We start from the raw sequence: 20,246 nt of genomic DNA, 5'->3' as shown, positions 1-20,246 counted from the left end.
TCATTTTTATTTTGATTTGAGCCACTCCATATCGATAAATGGGGCCACATTTCCTCCCATTGTCTATGGTTTTTTAAAAAAGGTAGTCCACATTCTTGTATTAAAAACACATCTGATTTTATGGAGTCTAAGAAGGATAAAATACTCTGGGCTCTTGTCTTTGATTTCACACTTCTCACATTTAGTGTTGAGAAGGTGAGAACCATTAAAAGCATAAAGGAAAGTAGGTATGTCATTTTCGTTTTTCTAAGTTATCAAAACAAATTACACACAGGTTATTTCTTGGGAAACTAGCTCTTCCTTCATTTCTTTAGGTGAAAAGTGAGTAGGGTGATCTATATTTCCTTTTCGGACTCTCGGTGTTGGCCTCTGACGCAATGTTGCATTTAACTTTGAGTCCCTGGGGGTTGATTGCAGAGCTGAAGTTAAAAAGGAGACCTCATTTGGTGAGTCGGAGGGGAAGACTCTAGGTTCTTCCACTGAAGAACTGTCTGAAAGGGACCTAACCCTTCCCCTCTTCTCTGATACCACTGGGGAATCAGAGGCTCAGATGCCGTCCTCTTCGGCTGTTGACCTTCGGGGAGGTGAGTATCTTCACTAGACTCACCTGTCTGCTCTTCCTCCTCATTTAGCGTAGCTCCACCCTCTGCCTGTGAATTCTCACAGACTTCAACACTGAGTGGTGAGGCCTCTACAGGCCCCTCCCCTTTTTGCTCCTCACTTCCAATCCAAGCTTTTGGCGGGAAGTTTGAATTTATTGGGTCAACCTCTTCACTTTGTTCACCAACTGCCACCTTTGGTCCTTCTCTTTGTTGGCTTGACTGTGGCTTTACCGTCTTTAATTTGTTGGCAAAAGATTTAGGGCAATCTCTGAAGAGGTGATTTAATTCTCCACAGAGATTACATTTCCTGCCATTTGGACACTCTCCAAAAGTTTGCCCAATTTCTCTTCTCTTCCCACATAACACCTTGGTACAAGCCTCAACCAGGTGTCCATGCTCACCACACTTGCGGCAGAACTTGGGCTGCCCCTGGTAGTGGATGTAACCTCGGTTTTCAAGGTGGCCAAAGTGTCGCCCACCCGCTGCACTGAGCACTCTTCAGCCCTTTTAAATGGTATAACTTTGCACTCCCGCACGCTCCAGCAAGCACCATTCAAGCAACAACTTTGCACTCCAGCTTCGAACATCGGCACAGTCGCAACAAGTAAGGCGACTCTACTCAGAGAAGTCACTCTGCACAGTAAGAAGATTTCTTTTGCACAGACAGAAAGGGCTTCACCCGCAAAGGTAAAGCCTGCCAAAAATAGAAACAACTCATTAGTGCTGCTCTCCACAGAAATCTTTAGTAAAAGGCGAAAGACTTATGAGAAAGAGTTATGAAGAGAAACCAGAGTACGATTATCCGTCACTGCGGGAGCAGGGCATCAGGCTAGTTGGCATAGCCACCTTCCCCATGGTGAGCTTTGCTTGGTTGAGACGCTTGCCCCCCCCCCTTGCTCCTCGGCTGACCAAGTAGGAACAATCGGGCCCTATTCGATGGCTGCCTTGTCTTTTACTCTGTGCAAAAGACAAGGCAGCAACAAAAACACCACGAGAATCCCGTATTGAGGCTTTGTTCTGATCGCTCATTCGGTGTCGCGTTTCTTTCAAGCAATTCTCCCGGTTAGCCCACACTCGGCTCGCTCCCATAGCCGTGTTAAAGTCTACTTCGCATTCACTCTCTTTTCTCAGCAGACTCTTGGGATTTTATCTATAAAATTAATTCCTTCACTCAAACTATGTGAAAACTGCTTTGTCCTTAATATTTACCATGTCTAGAAAGATTTAAACAAAAAAAACAACGTTGTACTTTGCAGTAAAAGAAAGAGCAAATCTAAAGTTTCAGGAATCCGAGAATAAGCTTACTTTCATGAGTTCTTCACGATTTCGGATTTTGCTATAAAATGAATTCCTTCACTCAAACTAAATTAAAACTGCTAAACCGCTAATCTGTTATATGTAAGGCAGATGTCAAATTCACCGAAATAGGATCAAAGGGTATTCGGCCAATCGAGCTGTAGCAGCTTCGGTAAAAGAGTATAAGTTGAAGAGTTTGTGAATAAAGGTGTGCGCACACATAGTGTGCTGTACGAAAATAGGCAGGGAGCAATGCCGGCTGGGGTATATGTTCTTGTATGTTGTCTGACTGTTTGATTTGAATGTGTTGTGTAAGTGTCCTGTTGAATGTTACATGTTTGGGCTTTGACACGCTTCACTGTGGTTGTTAACTGTGTGGTGTGTCCTGAAATGTTATATGTTTGGGCTGTGTGACATGCTTAATGCTTGTCAGTAGCTACCCACTTATTCATATATAGCAACTGACAACATAAGAAGTCCGGACATACTTTGATAGTAGTTGTAGAAGTATCCTTATTGATAATAGATCACTAATTCATAGTGATAGAACAGTAGATGAACAGGTGCTTGCACATGTCTCACGAAAATAAAATGGGTGTATGATTGCTGACGGCAGAGCAATACTGCCAAACTTATGAGTTCTTGTGGCAAACTTGATTCAGTGTCTTGACGTGTATACGCTGTTTCGCTGACTTGATTGTCACAAGAAACAAAGTGTGTTTGATAAGATCCGACCATTTTATTACGGGAGGATCAGTATGTATGGATTCTGATGTGACTGATAAACCCATTCGTATCTTAAGCATAATCTAATACGTGAGACAACGCCCTGGCACACGATAAAAAAAAAAAAAGAGAGAGAGCGGTTTTGTGTCCCCACAGTCCATAATGTAGAAAAGAGAGAAAAAAGCCTTTCTGATTTGGTGTGTGTGCTCATAGTGCAGAGTGTAGAGAAAAGAAAGCCGTTTTGGTGTCACGGGTGTTGTGACTTACACACACACATTTCTAAATTGAGAAAGGAAATTATTTTAGAGGAAGCAGTAGAGTTTAGATCCCACATTTGTTGATAGGCATTCATTTATTTCTTCACTTCTGATGAAGTTTCAACAATAAACAACAAACTTTGTATTATGAGAAAGAACCAGACTCATTCTTCAGGAATCCGAAAATAAGCTCTATTTTATGAGTTATGCACGAATTCGGATTCTCCTATAAAACGAATTCATTAACTCAAACCAAGTTAAGACTGCTTTGTCCTTCATATTTATTCATGTCTAATCAAGTTTCAACGATAAACAACGTTGTACTTTGTAGAATGAGAAAGAACTTCTTCAGCAATAAGCATCTCTCGACATATGACGAAATACAGATTTTGCTATAAAATTAATTCCTTCTATCAGCCTGACTTAAAACTGTTTGTCCTCCTTATCTATCCACTTCAAATCAAGTTTCAACAATTAAAAAAAAATTGTAGTTTGAGAAAGAACAACTTAATCTTCAGCAATCAGTATAAAAAGAAGTGCAAATGCCAACCATACATACCTAAAAGGTGGAGCGGAAGTATTCAGCTGCAAGTAGGTGTGAATGTTTGACCATAATTTGTAAAAAGCGGGTAAGAAAAGGTTCGAATGCCCGACTATATATTAACAAAAGCGGGAGGAGAGGTCTTCGGATGAGAGTGGGTGAGAATTTCCAACCATAATCTATAAAATACGGTGAAAGAAAATATGTGAATGCCTCATAGAACACTAAAAGCGGAAGTGTTCGGCTGCAAGAAGGTGTGAATGTCCGACTATATTTGGTGAAAAGCAGGTGAAGCAAGGTCTGAATGCCCAACCTTACATCATCAAAAGCGAGATCAGAGGTGTTTGGCTGCAAGAAGGCCATAGTTTGCCAAAAGCGGGTAAGGTGCGAATGTCCGACTAAATATCAACAAAATTTGGGGCGGAGGTCTTCGGATGCAAGTGGGTGTGAATGTCCGACTATATTTGGTGAAAAGCAGGTGAAGCAAGGTCTGAATGCCCAACCTTACATCATCAAAAGCGAGATCAGAGGTGTTTGGCTGCAAGAAGGCCATAGTTTGCCAAAAGCGGGTAAGGTGCGAATGACCGACTAAATATCAACAAAAGTGGGGGCGGAGGTCTTCGGATGCAAGTGGGTGTGAATATCCCACCATACAAGTATGGTGGAGAGAAAGCTGTGAATGGCCGACCATAGTAAAAGGCGGGTGAGAGAAGGTGCGAATGTCAAACCATACATAATCAAAAAAGGGAGCAGAGGTGTTATGCTGTAAGAAGGTGTGAATGTCCAACCATAGTTGGTAAAAAGCGGGTAAGAAAAGGTTAAATTACCCGACTGTACACAATCAAAAGAGGGAGCGGAGTTGTTCAGCTAAGAGAAGGTGTGAAAGTCCGACCTTGGTTTGTAAAAAGCGGGTAAGAAAAGGTTCGTATGCCCGAATATACACCATCAAAAGCGGAAGCGGAGGTGTTCGGCTGCAAGATATTGTGAACGTCCGACCAAAGTTTGTAAAAAGCAGTTAAGAAAAGGTTCGAATATCTAACCAAACATAATCAAAAGCGGGAGCAGAGCTGTTCGACTGGAAGTAGGTGTGAATGTCAGATCATAATTTGCAAAAAGCTGATGAGAAAGGGTGAGAATGCCCGACTATATACTATCAAATGCGGTAGCGGAGTTGTTCGGCTGTGACTAGGTGTGAATCTCCAACCATAATTGCTGAAAAATGTGTTAGAAAAGGTAAAAATGCCGGTCCATACATCATCAAAATCGGGAGAGGTGGTGTTCAGCTGCAAGAAGGTCTAAATGTCCATCAATAATTGCTAGAAAACATGAAAGAAAATTTTCGAAAATCAAACCACACATGATCATAAGTGGGAGGGGAGGTGTTCAGCTGCAAGAAGGTGTGAATGTCCACCCATAATACCTGAAAAATGGGTAAAAAAAAGGTGCGAATGCCCAACCATACATCATCAAAAGCAGGAGTGCATGTGTTCGGCTAGAAGAAGGTGTGAACGTCCAACCAAAGTTTGTAAAAAGCAGTTAAGAAAAGGTTCGAATATCCAACCATACATAATCAAAAGCGGGAGCAGAGCTGTTCGACTGCAAGTAGGTGTGAATGTCTGATCATAATTTGCAAAAAGCTGATGAGAAAGGGTGAGAATGCCCGACTATACACCATCAAATGCGGTAGCGGAGTTGTTCGGCTGTGAGTAGGTGTGAATCTCCGACCATAATTGCTGAAAAATGTGTTAGAAAAGGTAAAAATGCCGGTCCATACATAATCAAAATCGGGAGAGGTGGTGTTCAGCTGCAAGAAGGTCTAAATGTCCATCAATAATTGCTAGAAAACATGAAAGAAAATTTTCGAAAATCAAACCACACATGATCATAAGTGGGAGAGGAGGTGTTCAGCTGCAAGAAGGTGTGAATGTCCACCCATAATACCTGAAAAATGGGTAAAAAAAAAGGTGCGAATGCCCAACCATACATCATCAAAAGCAGGAGTGCATGTGTTCGGCTACAAGAAGGTGTGAACGTCCAACCAAAGTTTGTAAAAAGCAGTTAAGAAAAGGTTCGAATATCCAACCATACATAATCAAAAGCGGGAGCAGAGCTGTTCGACTGCAAGTAGGTGTGAATGTCAGATCATAATTTTCCAAAAGCTTATGAGAAAGGGTGAGAATGCCCGACTATACACCATCAAATGCGGGAGCGGAGTTGTTCGGCTGTGAGTAGGTGTGAATCTCCGACCATAATTGCTGGAAAATGTGTTAGAAAAGGTAAGAATGCCGGTCCATACATCATCAAAAGCGAGAGAGGTTGTGTTCGGCTGCAAGTAGGTGTGAATGTGCAGCCATAATTACTCACAAACGGGTAAGAAAAGGTAGTATTGCCAGACCATATATGATCAAAACAGGGAGCGGAGGTGGTTCAGCTGCAAGAAGGTTTGAATGTCCGACTAAAGTTCAAATATATTAACAAAAGCGGGAGGAGAGGTCTTCGGATGAGAGTGGTTGAAAATTTCCAACCATAATGTATAAAATGCGGTGAAAAAAAGGTGTGATAGAACACTAAAAGGTGGAGCGGAAGTGTTCGGCTGCAAGAAGGTGTGACTGTCCGACTATATTTGGTGAAAAGCAGGTGAAGCAAGGTCTGAATGCCCAACCTTACATCATCAAAAGCGAGATCAGAGGTGTTTGGCTGCAAGAAGGCCATAGTTTGCCAAAAGCGGGTAAGGTGCGAATGACCTACTAAATATCAACAAAAGTGGGGGCGGAGGTCTTCGGATGCAGGTGGGTGTGAATATCCCACCATACAAGTATGGTGGAGAGGAAGCTGTGAATGGCCGACCATAGTAAAAGGCGGGTGAGAGAAGGTGCGAATGTCAAACCATACATAATCAAAACAGGGAGCGGAGGTGTTCTGCTGTAAGAAGGTGTGAATGTCCAACCATAGTTGGTAAAAAGCGGGGAAGAAAAGGTTAAAATACCCGACTGTACACAATCAATAGCGGGAGTGGAGTTGTTCGGCTACTAAAAGGTGTGAAAGTCCGACCATGGTTTGTAAAAAGCGGGTAAGAAAAGGTGCGAATGCCCGACAATGTATGATCAAAAGAGGGAGTGGAGGTTTTCGGCTGCAAGAAGGTCTGAATGTCCAACCATAATTTGTAAAAACCGGGGAAGAAAAGGCTCGAAAGCCCGACTATACACCATCAAAAGTGGGAGCGGAGGTGTTCAGCTGCAAGACGGTCTGAATGTCCATCAATAATTGCTAGAAAACATGAAAGAAAATTTTCGAATATCAAACTGCACATGATCATAAGCGGGAGAGGAGGTGTTCAGCTGCAAGAAGGTGTGAATGTCTACCCATAATTACTGAAAAATGGGTAAGAAAAGGTGCGAATGCCTAACCATACATCATCAAAAGAGGGAGCGGAGGTGTTCCGCTGTAAGACGGTGTGAATGTCCGACCATAGATGGTGAAAAAGCGGGTAAGAAAAGGTTAAATTACCCGACTGTACACAATCAAAAGAGGGAGCGGAGTTGTTCAGCTAAGAGAAGGTGTGAAAGTCCGACCTTGGTTTGTAAAAAAGCGGGTAAGAAAAGGTTCGTATGCCCGAATATACACCATCAAAAGCGGGAGCGGAGGTGTTCGGCTGCAAGATATTGTGAACGTCCGACCAAAGTTTGTAAAAAGCAGTTAAGAAAAGGTTCGAATATCTAACCAAACATAATCAAAAGCGGGAGCAGAGCTGTTCGACTGGAAGTAGGTGTGAATGTCAGATCATAATTTGCAAAAAGCTGATGAGAAAGGGTGAGAATGCCCGACTATACACCATCAAATGCGGTAGCGGAGTTGTTCGGCTGTGAGTAGGTGTGAATCTCCAACCATAATTGCTGAAAAATGTGTTAGAAAAGGTAAAAATGCCGGTCCATACATCATCAAAATCGGGAGAGGTGGTGTTCAGCTGCAAGAAGGTCTAAATGTCCATCAATAATTGCTAGAAAACACGAAAGAAAATTTTCGAAAATCAAACCACACATGATCATAAGTGGGAGGGGAGGTGTTCAGCTGCAAGAAGGTGTGAATGTCCACCCATAATACCTGAAAAATGGGTAAAAAAAAGGTGCGAATGCCCAACCATACATCATCAAAAGCAGGAGTGCATGTGTTCGGCTACAAGAAGGTGTGAACGTCCAACCAAAGTTTGTAAAAAGCAGTTAAGAAAAGGTTCGAATATCCAACCAAACATAATCAAAAGCGGGAGCAGAGCTGTTCGACTGCAAGTAGGTGTGAATGTCAGATCATAATTTGCAAAAAGCTGATGAGAAAGGGTGAAAATGCCCGACTATACACCATCAAATGCGGGAGCGGAGTTGTTCGGCTGTGAGTAGGTGTGAATCTCCGACCATAATTGCTGAAAAATGTGTTAGAAAAGGTAAGAATGCCGGTCCATACATCATCAAAAGCGAGAGAGGTTGTGTTCGGCTGCAAGTAGGTGTGACTGTTCGACTAAAGTTTGTAAAAAGTGGGTAAGACAAGGTGCGAATGCCTGACAATGTATGATCAAAAGCGGGAGCGGAGGTGTTCAGCTGCAAGAAGGTCTACATGTCCATCAATAATTGCTAGAAAACATGAAAGAAACTTTTCGAAAATCAAACCACACATGATCATAAGTGGGATAGGAGGTGTTCAGCTGCAAGGTGTGAATGTCCACCAATAATTCCTGAAAAATGGGCAAAAAAAAGGTGTGAATGCCCAACCATACATCATCAAAAGCAGGAGTGGAAGTGTTCGGCTACAAAAAGGTGTGAACGTCCAACCAAAATATGTAAAAAGCAGTTAAGAAAAGGTTCGAATATCCAACCAAACATAATCAAAAGTGGGAGCAGAGCTTTTCGACTGCAAGTAGGTGTGAATGTCAGATCATAATTTGCAAAAAGCTGATGAGAAAGGGTGAGAATGCCCGACTTTACATCATCAAATGCGGGAGCGGAGTTGTTCGGCTGTGAGTAGGTGTGAATCTCCAACCATAATTGCTGAAAAATGTGTTAGAAAAGGTAAAAATGCCGGTCCATACATCATCAAAATCGGGAGAGGTGGTGTTCAGCTGCAAGAAGGTCTAAATGTCCATCAATAATTGCTAGAAAACATGAAAGAAAATTTTCGAAAATCAAACCACACATGATCATAAGTGGGAGAGGAGGTGTTCAGCTGCAAGAAGGTGTGAATGTCCACCCATAATACCTGAAAAATGGGTAAAAAAAAGGTGCGAATGCCCAACCATACATCATCAAAAGCAGGAGTGCATGTGTTCGGCTACAAGAAGGTGTGAACGTCCAACCAAAGTTTGTAAAAAGCAGTTAAGAAAAGGTTCAAATATCCAACCATACATAATCAAAAGCGGGAGCAGAGCTGTTCGACTGCAAGTAGGTGTGAATGTCAGATCATAATTTGCAAAAAGCTGATGAGAAAGGGTGAGAATGCCCGACTATACACCATCAAATGCGGGAGCGGAGTTGTTCGGCTGTGAGTAGGTGTGAATCTCCGACCATAATTGCTGAAAAATGTGTTAGAAAAGGTAAGAATGCCGGTCCATACATCATCAAAAGCGAGAGAGGTTGTGTTCGGCTGCAAGTAGGTGTGAATGTCCAGCCATAATTACTCACAAACGGGTAAGAAAAGGTAGTATTGCCAGACCATATATGATCAAAACAGGGAGCGGAGGTGGTTCAGCTGCAAGAAGGTTTGAATGTCCGACTAAAGTTCAAATATATTAACAAAAGCGGGAGGAGAGGTCTTCGGATGAGAGTGGTTGAAAATTTCCAACCATAATGTATAAAATGCGGTGAAAAAAAGGTGTGATAGAACACTAAAAGGTGGAGCGGAAGTGTTCGGCTGCAAGAAGGTGTGAATGTCCGACTATATTTGGTGAAAAGCAGGTGAAGCAAGGTCTGAATGCCCAACCTTACATCATCAAAAGCGAGATCAGAGGTGTTTGGCTGCAAGAAGGCCATAGTTTGCCAAAAGCGGGTAAGGTGCGAATGTCCGACTAAATATCAACAAAATTTGGGGCGGAGGTCTTCGGATGCAAGTGGGTGTGAATGTCCGACTATATTTGGTGAAAAGCAGGTGAAGCAAGGTCTGAATGCCCAACCTTACATCATCAAAAGCGAGATCAGAGGTGTTTGGCTGCAAGAAGGCCATAGTTTGCCAAAAGCGGGTAAGGTGCGAATGACCGACTAAATATCAACAAAAGTGGGGGCGGAGGTCTTCGGATGCAAGTGGGTGTGAATATCCCACCATACAAGTATGGTGGAGAGGAAGCTGTGAATGGCCGACCATAGTAAAAGGCGGGTGAGAGAAGGTGCGAATGTCAAACCATACATAATCAAAACAGGGAGCGGAGGTGTTCTGCTGTAAGAAGGTGTGAATGTCCAACCTTAGTTGGTAAAAAGCGGGTAAGAAAAGGTTAAAATACCCGACTGTACACAATCAATAGCGGGAGCGGAGTTGTTCGGCTACTAAAAGGTGTGAAAGTCCGACCATGGTTTGTAAAAACCGGGTAAGAAAAGGTGCGAATGCCCGACAATGTATGATCAAAAGAGGGAGTGGAAGTTTTCGGCTGTAAGAAGGTCTGAATGTCCAACCATAATTTGTAAAAACCGGGGAAGAAAAGGCTCGAAAGCCCGACTATACACCATCAAAAGTGGAAGCGGAGGTGTTCAGCTGCAAGACGGTCTGAATGTCCATCAATAATTGCTAGAAAACATGAAAGAAAATTTTCAAATATCAAACTGCACATGATCATAAGCGGGAGAGGAGGTGTTCAGCTGCAAGAAGGTGTGAATGTCTACCCATAATTACTGAAAAATGGATAAGAAAAGGTGCGAATGCCTAACCATACATCATCAAAAGAGGGAGCGGAGGTGTTCCGCTGTAAGACGGTGTGAATGTCCGACCATAGATGGTAAAAAGCGGGTAAGAAAAGGTTAAATTACCCGACTGTACACAATCAAAAGAGGGAGCGGAGTTGTTCAGCTAAGAGAAGGTGTGAAAGTCCGACCTTGGTTTGTAAAAAGCGGGTAAGAAAAGGTTCGTATGCCCGAATATACACCATCAAAAGCGGAAGCGGAGGTGTTCGGCTGCAAGATATTGTGAACGTCCAACCAAAGTTTGTAAAAAGCAGTTAAGAAAAGGTTCGAATATCTAACCAAACATAATCAAAAGCGGGAGCAGAGCTGTTCGACTGAAAGTAGGTGTGAATGTCAGATCATAATTAGCAAAAAGCTGATGAGAAAGGGTGAGAATGCCCGACTATACACCATCAAATGCGGTAGCGGAGTTGTTCGGCTGTGAGTAGGTGTGAATCTCCAACCATAATTGCTGAAAAATGTGTTAGAAAAGGTAAAAATACCGGTCCATACATAATCAAAATCGGGAGAGGTGGTGTTCAGCTGAAAGAAGGTCTAAATGTCCATCAATAATTGCTAGAAAACATGAAAGAAAATTTTCGAAAATCAAACCACACATGATCATAAGTGGGAGAGGAGGTGTTCAGCTGCAAGAAGGTGTGAATGTCCACCCATAATACCTGAAAAATGGGTAAAAAAAAGGTGCGAATGCCCAACCATACATCATCAAAAGCAGGAGTGCATGTGTTCAGCTACAAGAAGGTGTGAACGTACAACCAAAGTTTGTAAAAAGCAGTTAAGAAAAGGTTCGAATATCCAACCATACATAATCAAAAGCGGGAGCAGAGCTGTTCGACTGCAAGTAGGTGTGAATGTCAGATCATAATTTGCAAAAAGCTGATGAGAAAGGGTGAGAATGCCCGACTATACACCATCAAATGCCGTAGCGGAGTTGTTCGGCTGTGAGTAAGTGTGATTCTCCAACCATAATTGCTGAAAAATGTGTTAGAAAAGGTAAGAATGCCGGTCCATACATCATCAAAAGCGGGAGAGGTGGTGTTCGGCTGCAAGTAGGTTTGAATGTCCATTAATAATTGCTTTAAAACATGAAAGAAAATTTTCGAATATCAAACCTTACATGATCATTAGCGGGAGAGGAGGTGTTCAGCTGCAAGAAGATGTGAATATCCACCCATAATTACTGAAAAATGGATAGGAAAAGATGCGAATGTCCAACTATAAATCATCAAAATTAGGAGTGGAGTTGTTCAGCTACAAGAAGGTATGAAAGTCCAACCATGGTTTGTAAAAAGCGGGTAAGAGAAGGTTCGAATACCCGAATATATACCATCAAAAGCGGAAGCGGGGGTGTTCGGCTGCAAGAAGGTGTGAACGTCCGACCAAAGTTTGTAAAAAGCAGTTAAGAAAAGGTTTTAATATCCAACCGAACATAATCAAAACCGGGAGCAGAGCTGTTCGACTGCAAGTAGGTGTGAATATCAGATCATAATTGCTGAAAAATGTGATAGAAAAGACTAGAATGCCGGACCATATATCATCAAAAGCGGGAGAGGTTGTGTTCGGCTGCAAGAAGGTGTGAATGTCCAGCCATAATTACTCACAAACGGGTAAGAAAAGGTACTATTACCAGACCATATATGATCAAAACAGGGAGCGGAGGCGGTTCAGCTGCAAGAAGGTTTGAATGTCCGACTAAAGTTTGTAAAAAGCGGGTAAGACAAGGTGTCAATTTCCGACAATGTATGATCAAAAGAGGAGCGGAGGTTTTCGGCTGCAAGAAGGTCTGAATGTCCACCCATAATTACTGAAAAATGGGTAAGAAAAGGTGCGAAAGCCCAACCGCACATGATCATAAGTGGATGAGAAGTTGTTCGACTGCAAGTAGGTGTGAATGTAAGATCATAATTTGTAAAAAGCGGGTAAGAAAAGGTAAGAATGCCCAACCATAAATTATCAAAAGCGGCAGCAGAGTGTCGGCTGGTGTTTATCAATGTCTAGATAGATTTCAACAAAAAACATCGTTGTACTTTGCAGTAAAAGAAAGTGCAAATCAAAAGTTTTAGGAATCCGAGAATAAGCTTATTTTCATGAGTTCTGCACGATTTCGGATTTTATGTATAAAATGAATTTCTTCACGCAAACTAAGTTAACACTGCTTTGTCCTTCATATGTACCCATTTCTACATATATTTCAAGCATAAACTTCCTCATATTACCCTGAATGAGAAAGAGCCACACTTGTGATTAAGCCATACCTCCCTTTTGAGGAGTTCTGCATGATTTGGGATTTTATCTATAAAATTAATTCCTTCACTCAAACTATGTTAAAACGGCTTTTACCTTCATATTTATCAATGTCTCGATAGATTTAAACAAAAAAAACACGTTGTACTTTGCAATAAAAGAAAGAGCCAATCAAAAGTTTTAGGAATCCGAGAATAAGCTTATTTTCATGAGTTCTGCACGATTTCGGATTTTATGTATAAAATGAATTCATTCACTTAAACCAAGTTAAAACTGCTTTTTCCTTCATATTTATCAATGTCTAGATCGACTTCAACAAAGAACAACATTGTATTTTGCAGTAGAAGAAAGAGCAACACTGAAGGATCAGGAATCCGAGAATAAGCTTATTTTCTTATGGGCAAGTGGGAACTGCTTTGTCCTTCATATTTATCAATGTGTAGATGGATTTCAACTTCTTCTACTGCAAAGTCCAATGTTTTTCTTTGTTGAAGTCGATCTAGACATTGATGAATATGGAAGGACAAAGCAGTTTTAACATAGTTTGAGTGAAGTAATGCATTTTATAAGCAAAATCCCAAATCATGCAGAACTCACGAAATGCTTTTTCTCGCTTTTCACTGCTTTTTACAAACTTTGGTCGGACGTTCACACCTTCTTGCATCCGAACACCTCCACTTCCGCTTTTGATGATGTATATTCGGGCATTCGAACCTTTTTTTACCCGCTTTTTACAAACCATTGTCGGACTTTCACACCTTCTTGCAGCCGAACACCACCTCTCCCGCTTTTGATGATGTATGGTCCAGTATTCTTACCTTTTCTAACACATTTTTCAGCAATTATGGTCGGACATTCACACCTACTCACAGCTGGACACCTCCGCTCCCGCTTTTGATCATACAATGTCGGGACATCGCTCCTTGTCTTACCAGCTTTTTACAAACTTTAGTCGAACATTCACACCTTCTTGCAGCTGAACACCTCCGCTCCCGCTTTTGATGATGTATAGTCGGGCTTTCGAGCCTTTTCTTACCCGGTTTTTACAAATTATGGTTGGACATTCAGACCTTGCAGCCGAACACCTCCGCTCTCTCTTTTGATCATACATTGTTGGGCATTCGCACCTTGTCTTACCCGCTTTTTACAAACTATAGTCAGACATTCACACCTTGCAGCTGAACCTCCGCTCCCTGTTTTGATCATCTATGGTCTGGCAATACTACCTTTTCTTCCCCCGTTTGTGAGTAATTATGGCTGGACATTCACACCTACTTGCAGTCGAACAGCTCTGCTCCCGCTTTTGATTATGTTTGGTTGGATATTCGAACCTTTTCTTAACTGCTTTTTACAAACCATGGTCGGACTTTCACACCTTCTTGTAGCCGAACAACTCCGCTCCCGCTATTGATTGTGTACAGTCGGGTATTTTAACCTTTTCTTACCCGCTTTTTACCAACTATGGTCGGACATTCACACGTCTTACAGCGGAACACCTCTGCTCCAGCTTTTGATGGTGTATAGTCGGGCATTCGAAGCTTTTCTTACCCGCTTTTTACAAACTATGGTCGGACATTCAAACCTTCTTGTATCCGAAAACCTCCGCTCTCTCTTTTGATCATACATTGTCGGACATTCGCACCTTTTCTTACCCGCTTTTTACAAACCATGGTCGGACTTTCACACCTTCTTGTAGCCGAACACATCCGCTCCCGCTATTGATTGTGTACAGTTGGGTATTTTAACCTTTTCTTACCCGCTTTTTACCAACTATGGTCGGACATTCACACCTTCGTACAGCGGAACACCTCCGCTCCCTCTTTTGATGGTGTATGTTCGGGCATTCAAACCTTTTCTTACCCGCTTTTTCCAAACTATGGTCGGCTATTCACAGCTTCCTCTCCACCATACTTGTATGGTGGGATATTCACACCCACTTGCATCCGAAGACCTCCGCCCCAAATTTTGTTGATATTTAGTCGGACATTCGCACCTTACCCGCTTTTGGCAAACTATGGCCTTCTTGCAGCCAAACACCTCTGATCTCGCTTTTGATGATGTAAGGTTGGGCATTCAGACCTTGCTTCACCTGCTTTTCACCAAATATAGTCGGACATTCACACCTTCTTGCAGCCGAACACTTCCGCTCCACCTTTTAGTGTTCTATCACACCTTTTTTTCACCGCATTTTATACATTATGGTTGGAAATTTTCAACCACTCTCATCCGAAGACCTCTCCTCCCGCTTTTGTTAATATATTTGAACTTTAGTCGGACATTCAAACCTTCTTGCAGCTGAACCACCTCCGCTCCCTGTTTTGATCATATATGGTCTGGCAATACTACCTTTTCTTACCCGTTTGTGAGTAATTATGGCTGGACATTCACACCTACTTGCAGCCGAACACAACCTCTCTCGCTTTTGATGATGTATGGACCGGCATTCTTACCTTTTCTAACACATTTTTCAGCAATTATGGTCGGAGATTCACACCTACTCACAGCCGAACAACTCCGCTCCCGCATTTGATGGTGTATAGTCGGGCATTCTCACCCTTTCTCATCAGCTTTTTGCAAATTATGATCTGACATTCACACCTACTTGCAGTCGAACAGCTCTGCTCCCGCTTTTGATTATGTATGGTTGGATATTCGAACCTTTTCTTAACTGCTTTTTACAAACTTTGGTTGGACGTTCACACCTTCTTGTAGCCGAACACATGCACTCCTGCTTTTGATGATGTATGGTTGGGCATTCGCACCTTTTTTTTACCCATTTTTCAGGTATTATGGGTGGACATTCACACCTTCTTGCAGCTGAACACCTCCTCTCCCACTTATGATCATGTGTGGTTTGATTTTCGAAAATTTTCTTTCATGTTTTCTAGCAATTATTGATGGACATTTAGACCTTCTTGCAGCTGAACACCACCTCTCCCGATTTTGATGATGTATGGACCGGCATTTTTACCTTTTCTAACACATTTTTCAGCAATTATGGTTGGAGATTCACACCTACTTGCAGCCGAACAACTCCGCTACCGCATTTGATGGTGTATAGTCGGGCATTCTCACCCTTTCTCATCAGCTTTTTGCAAATTATGATCTGACATTCACACCTACTTCCAGTCGAACAGCTCTGCTCCCGCTTTTGATTATGTTTGGTTAGATATTCGAACCTTTTCTTAACTGCTTTTTACAAACTTTGATCGGACGTTCACAATATCTTGCAGCCGAACACCTCCGCTTCCGCTTTTGATGGTGTATATTCGGGCATACGAACTTTTTCTTACCCGCTTTTTACAAACCAAGGTTGGACTTTCACACCTTCTCTTAGCTGAACAACTCCGCTCCCTCTTTTGATTGTGTACAGTCGGGTAATTTAACCTTTTCTTACCCGCTTTTTACCATCTATGGTCGGACATTCACACCGTCTTACAGCGGAACACCTCCGCTCCCTCTTTTGATGATGTATGGTTAGGCATTCGCACCTTTTCTTACCCTTTTTTCAGTAATTATGGGTAGACATTCACACCTTCTTGCAGCTGAACACCTCCTCTCCCGCTTATGATCATGTGCAGTTTGATATTCGAAAATTTTCTTTCATGTTTTCTAGCAATTATTGATGGACATTCAGACCGTCTTGCAGCTGAACACCTCCGCTCCCACTTTTGATGGTGTATAGTCGGGCTTTCGAGCCTTTTCTTCCCCGGTTTTTACAAATTATGGTTGGACATTCAGACCTTCTTGCAGCCGAAAACTTCCACTCCCTCTTTTGATCATACATTGTCGGACATTCGCACCTTTTCTTACCCGCTTTTTACAAACCATGGTCGGACTTTAACACCTTTTAGTAGCCAAACAACTCCGCTCCCGCTATTGATTGTGTACAGTCGGGTATTTTAACCTTTTCTTACCCGCTTTTTACCAACTATGGTTGGACATTCACACCTTCTTACAGCAGAACACCTCCGCTCCCTGTTTTGATTATGTATGGTTTGACATTCGCACCTTCTCTCACCCGCCTTTTACTATGGTCGGCCATTCACAGCTTCCTCTCCACCATACTTGTATGGTGGGATATTCACACCCACTTGCATCCGAAGACCTCCGCCCCCACTTTTGTTGATATTTAGTCGGTCATTCACACCTTACCCGTTTTCTTGCCGCCAAACACCTCTGATCTCGCTTTTGATTATGTAAGATTGGGCATTCAGACCTTGCTTTTCCTGCTTTTCACCAACTATATATATAACATTCACACCTTCTTGCAGCCGAACACTTCCGCTCCACCTTTTAGGTATCTATCACACCTTTTTTTTTCACCGCATTTTATAGATTATGGTTGGAAATTCTCGACCACTCATCCGAAGACCTCTCCTCCCGCTTTTGTTAATATATTTGAACTTTAGTCAGACATTCACACCTACTTGCAGCCGAACACCACCTCTTTAGCTTTTGATGATGTATGGTCCGGCATTCTTACCGTTTCTAACACATTTTTCAGCAATTATGGTAGGACATTCACACCTTCTTGCAGCTGAACACCTCCTCTCCCACTTATGATCATGTGCGGATTGATTTTCGAAAATTTTCTTTCATGTTTTCTATTAATTAAAAATGGACATTTAGACCTTCTTGCAGCTGAACACCTCCGCTCCCGCTTTTGATCATACATTGTCAGGCATTCGCACCTTGTCTTACCCGCTTTTTACAAAATTTAGTCGAACATTCACACCTTTTTGCAGCCGAACACAGTTTTTTGCAGCCGAATTTGGGCATTCGAACCTTTTCATACCCACTTTTTACCAACTATGGTCGGACATTCACACCGTCTTACAGCGGAACACCTCCGCTCCCTCTTTTGATGGTGTATGTTCGGGCATTCGAACCTTTTCTTACCCGCTTTTTACAAACTATGCTCGGACATACAAACCTTCTTGTAGCCGAACACATCCACTCCTACTTTTGATGATGTATGGTTGGGCATTCGAACCTACTTGTTGCCCGCTTTTCATTAATTATGGGTGGACATTCACACCTTCTTGCAGCGAAACACCTCCGCTCCCTCTTTTGATTGTGTATGTACAGGCATTCGAACCTTTTCTTACCTGCCTTTTACAAACTATGCTCGGACATTCAAACGTTCTTGTGGCCGAACACATCCACTTCTGCTTTTGATGATGTATAGTTGGGCATTCACACCTTTTCTTACCCATTTTTCAGTAATTATTGGTGGACTTTCACACCTTCTTGTAGCCGAACAACTCCGCTTCCGCTATTGATTGTGTACAGTCGGGTTTTTTAACCTTTTCTTACCCGCTTTTTACCAACTATGGTCGGACATTCGCAGCATCTTACAGCGGAACACCTCCGCTCCCTCTTTTGATGGTGTATGTTCGGGCATTCGAACTTTTTCTTACCAACTTTTTACAAACTATGGTCGGACATTCAAACCTTCTTGTAGCAGAACACATCCACTTCTTCTTTTGATGATGTATGGTTGGGCATTCGCACCTTTTCTTACCCATTTTTCAGGAATTATGGGTGGACATTCACACCTACTTGCAGTCGAACAGCTCTGCTCCCACTTTTGATTATGTTTGGTTGGATATTCGAACCTTTTCTTAACTGCTTTTTACAAACTTTGGTCGGACGTTCACAACTTCTTACAGCCGAACACCTCCGCTTCCGCTTTTGATGGTATATATTCGGGCATTCGAACCTTTTCTTACCCGCTTTTTACCAACTATGTTCGGACATTCACACCGTCTTTCAGCGGAACATCTCCGCTCCCTCTTTTGATGGTGTATGTTCAGGCATTCGCACCTTTTCTTACCCGCTTTTTACAAACTATGCTCGGACATTCAAACCTTCTTGTAGCCAAACACATCCACTCCTGCTTTTGTTGATGTATGGTTGGGCATTCGAACCTACTTGTTGCCCGCTTTTCATTAATTATGGGTGGATATTCACACCTTGTCGCAGCCAAACACCTCCGCTCCCTGTTTTGATCATGTATGGTTGGACATTCGCACCTTTTCTCACCCGCTTTTTGCAAACTATGGTCGGCCATTCACAGCTTCCTCTCCACCATACTTGTATGGTGGGATATTCACACCCACTTGCATCCGAAGACCTCCGCCCCCACTTTTGTTGATATTTAGTCGGTCATTCACACCTTACCCGTTTTCTTGCCGCCAAACACCTCTGATCTCGCTTTTGATTATGTAAGATTGGGCATTCAGACCTTGCTTTTCCTGCTTTTCACCAACTATATATATAACATTCACACCTTCTTGCAGCCGAACACTTCCGCTCCACCTTTTAGGTATCTATCACACCTTTTTTTTTCACCGCATTTTATAGATTATGGTTGGAAATTCTCGACCACTCATCCGAAGACCTCTCCTCCCGCTTTTGTTAATATATTTGAACTTTAGTCAGACATTCACACCTACTTGCAGCCGAACACCACCTCTTTAGCTTTTGATGATGTATGGTCCGGCATTCTTACCGTTTCTAACACATTTTTCAGCAATTATGGTAGGACATTCACACCTTCTTGCAGCTGAACACCTCCTCTCCCACTTATGATCATGTGCGGATTGATTTTCGAAAATTTTCTTTCATGTTTTCTATTAATTAAAAATGGACATTTAGACCTTCTTGCAGCTGAACACCTCCGCTCCCGCTTTTGATCATACATTGTCAGGCATTCGCACCTTGTCTTACCCGCTTTTTACAAAATTTAGTCGAACATTCACACCTTTTTGCAGCCGAACACAGTTTTTTGCAGCCGAATTTGGGCATTCGAACCTTTTCATACCCACTTTTTACCAACTATGGTCGGACATTCACACCGTCTTACAGCGGAACACCTCCGCTCCCTCTTTTGATGGTGTATGTTCGGCCATTCGAACCTTTTCTTACCCGCTTTTTACAAACTATGCTCGGACATACAAACCTTCTTGTAGCCGAACACATCCACTCCTGCTTTTGATGATGTATGGTTGGGCATTCGAACCTACTTGTTGCCCGCTTTTCATTAATTATGGGTGGACATTCACACCTTGTCGCAGCCAAACACCTCCGCTCCCTGTTTTGATCATGTATGGTTGGACATTCGCACCTTTTCTCACCCGCTTTTTGCAAACTATGGTCGGCCATTCACAGCTTCCTCTCCACCATACTTGTATGGTGGGATATTCACACCCACTTGCATCCGAAGACCTCCGCCCCCTTTTGGCAAACTATGGCCTTCTTGCAGCCAAAAACCTCTGATCTCGCTTTTGATGATGTAAGGTTGGGCATTCAGACCTTGCTTCACCTGCTTTTCACCAAATATAGTCGGACATTCACACCTTCTTGCAGCCGAACACTTCCGCTCCACCTTTTAGTTTTCTATGGGGCATTCACACCTTTTTTTACACCGCATTTTATAAAAACACCACAGGAACACCGTATTGAGGCTTTGTTCTGACCGCTCATTCGGTGTCGCGTTTCTTTCAAGCAATTCTCCTGGTTAGCCCGCACTCGGCTCGCTCCCAGAGCCGTGTTAAAGTCTGCTTTGCATTCACTCTCTTTTCTCAGCAGATTAAAAGAAACTTCCATCCTGCACCGCTGTTTGCTTTTTCACAAGAGCAGA

At 42.6% G+C, this 20,246-nt stretch overlaps 1 non-coding gene across 1 annotated transcript; it reads right to left on the bottom strand.

Annotated features, from left to right (window-relative positions):
- Positions 1 to 1,278: 1,278 nt before the first annotated feature.
- LOC140288051 (U5 spliceosomal RNA) lies at positions 1,279 to 1,398 on the bottom strand. The gene has a single exon (XR_011911958.1). It is a non-coding gene; the product is annotated as a U5 spliceosomal RNA (small nuclear RNA).
- Positions 1,399 to 20,246: the final 18,848 nt, after the last annotated feature.

The sequence above is a fragment of the Leuresthes tenuis genome, unplaced genomic scaffold (genome assembly GCF_036924035.1).
Source record: "Leuresthes tenuis unplaced genomic scaffold, fLeuTen1.0.hap1 SCAF_207, whole genome shotgun sequence".
NCBI classification, from domain to species: Eukaryota; Metazoa; Chordata; class Actinopteri; order Atheriniformes; family Atherinopsidae; genus Leuresthes; species Leuresthes tenuis.
Note: the sequence above shows the minus strand (reverse complement) of the source record. Positions and strands in the feature narration are given on the sequence as shown.